Genomic DNA, 2734 nt, shown 5'->3' on the forward strand with positions numbered 1-2734 from the left:
ACTACCTTTAATAGAAAAAAAAAAAGAGTTCCCACATCCCTAAGTGTGGTAACAAGATAACTCAATTATAAAACACATCTTTTTATTGTTCAGTCAAAGAGGTATCAAAAGCAAAATTTACAGGGTAAGACTTAGTGAAGCTACCAAGGAGCTTCAAAGGAAGTGAAACTGAGCTAGGCATAGGGTGATCATGAATTAACACAGGCAGAACGCATAAGGAGGGAGAGCAGTGAGCAGTGCGGCAGATCCTAGGGGAGAGGATCTGGTGGTACTTCGATCTCTCCGAAGCTCCTAGGTAATAAACAATGGGGTAAGACTTCTAAGTCCACCCACAACGTGCTTGAGTGTCAGACTCCCCATTGGTGCTGTCTCTGTCATCAACTTCCTCAGCCTCTTTTTTTTCATCATCCTTGATCAACTCCAGCTGGTCACTCCCCGCCCCACCTCTGATCTTCATTATGGTCATCATCCAGCAGGTCACCCTCCCCTCAGCAGCCATCTGCATCTGCCTCAGACTCCAGCTTCGCATCAGTCTCATCTTTCTTCACAGAGGCGCTGCTCTGCTCTTCTCCAGACTTTTCATTCTTTGTCTCTGCTTGTTTGCTTTGTTCCTTTTCAATTTTTCCCCCCAGGCTTTCCAGCAGAAAATCCACTTTGTGTTTTATCTGAGTCAGCTCCTTCTTAATGGCCTGAAGGTCATCACCTGTCATCTTTCCAGACTTGGAAGAAGATCCCCATTGTACACTCTTCAAATTGAATCTACTTTTGCCCTTTTGTTAGGTGTTCCTCTATACCTGCTGGCATTTGCAAGGTACCACAGTTCAAGCAATAGGAGGAGGGGAAGGAGGAGGAGGAGGAAGAGGAAAAGAAAGAAAAAGAGGAAGAGGAGGAAGATTCGCTGGGTAACAGTACATCCTGTCATAATAATCCCGTTGAAAGTCACACACCAAGTCCAACTGAGGAACCATAACATCACTGCTACAGGTCATTTTCACACCTGCTTTCCCTCGTTGACTTCTGGCTCTACAACCAGGTTAACATCTAAAACCTGGCCAGCAGTCATTCTGCTGCTACAGCAACTCGGGTGTTTCTTTCATTAGCATACTGATCATATGCACAAAGCGATCCACAATTTTCTCATACTTTGAAGAAATGGCTTCCACATCAGACTTCTTGACCACCAGAATGTTGAGATTCTCAATGAATACATGAGAATTCATGGATCGAGGATCTTTCTTGTTGGTAACATTGGTAGCCATCTCCTTTGAGTTTAAGGTTTCTTACAAAGCTGAAAATGTAGCTGAAAATCAAAAGGCAGAAAAAAAATCTCAAAAGAAGAAGAAGGAGAGAAGAGATGCCTCTCCTACTGTGGGTCTACGCTGAGATGCCAAAGCTACCGCAGCAAAGAACTAGAGGACTGTTCTCTCTCAATCTCTTCACCAAGGTAACTCAATTTTAAAAGTATCCAACTAAAATTTAGAACACCTTGAAAATTAGTTGCCAGAATAAAAATAATATTGTTGTCGCTGACTGAAAAAGCATCAGATTGTCTGGGATTGTGAGTTGTATCCCTACTATTTCCTGAGTTGCCTGAACTAATTCATGTATCTTCTCAGGTAAGAGACCCACCATCTTTCCATTCTATTTTGCAATGGTCTAGAGTCACAGCTAATTACTACCCAGTCAGACTGCTAATGCAAATGCTGGCTCTCAGTCACCTGTATGCTGCTCTTTATTGATGTATTTACTCAGAAAATGGCAAATCCCATTGACTAGATTGTCAACCCAGATGTAATCAATGACCCACTCCTTTTCTTCCCACACCAGGGGAGGAGTCTCTCCTGTTCCCATTGCCCTTCCTAAAGTACTGGTGATCCATTGTCATTCATTGCTGGCCAATTTAAACACTTGGCTTAACTAGCATGCAGGGCAGGCACCCTGGGAACAAGGGAAGTTCTCAGAATTAATGAACAGATGATGACATTTCTTGGGAATAGAAATCAACTTGCAAATATTTGTTGGAAGAGTAAAAAGACCCAAACATTGAATTCATAAAGGAATGTATATTTTAATTTTAAAAGTAGGAATTATAAGTAATTCATTAAAAAAGTATTATAAAATGTATGTTAGTTTTACATAAACACCTTAGCATATTAATAGGAAGACATTATTTTTTAGGTCATTGGATCAATTGTAAACATGAATATCTTGACATATTTATTTTCCATGCGGGCATACAACTAAAAGAAACTACTATATTCTTACCAGGCTCAATTCCTCATGAGAATCTCTACTCCAAAGTTTCTTTGCAGTTTCAGCATCTTCCTTTACTTTGAACATCTTTAGGTTTCTCTACACTGCTCATCTGAACTTTCTGACTTAATTGGATCTACTTGGTCTCAAGAAAACTATACTTTCATTGCATCAATTTCTGCATCCAATTCTATCACCTGTGGTAAAGGAGCACCAAGGAGACAGCATGTGATTAAGGAAGATACAAGAATGTTTCCCTCATCAGGAAATGTGCATGTTTCTTTAGAAGGGAGTTTTAGCCTGGCAGCCACCCTGAGCCTGGGGTTGCCTGGAATAGGGAATAGGTATGGGACCAGATTACTAGATAATATGCCATAAAGAATCACTGTGAAACACAAATTCAAGTGAGATGCTTCCCTGAGCAGAAAGGTTCATACACAGGCGTAATTTACTGGAGTCAAAAAGGTACCACTTTTCTACG

At 40.9% G+C, this 2734-nt stretch overlaps 1 pseudogene; it reads right to left on the reverse strand.

Annotated features, from left to right (window-relative positions):
* Nucleotides 1-319: 319 nt before the first annotated feature.
* Nucleotides 320-1274, reverse strand: LOC114621027 (annotated as a pseudogene).
* Nucleotides 1275-2734: the final 1460 nt, after the last annotated feature.

The sequence above is a fragment of the Grammomys surdaster genome, unplaced genomic scaffold (genome assembly GCF_004785775.1).
Source record: "Grammomys surdaster isolate TR1022 unplaced genomic scaffold, NIH_TR_1.0 171, whole genome shotgun sequence".
Lineage (NCBI taxonomy): Eukaryota > Metazoa > Chordata > Mammalia > Rodentia > Muridae > Grammomys > Grammomys surdaster.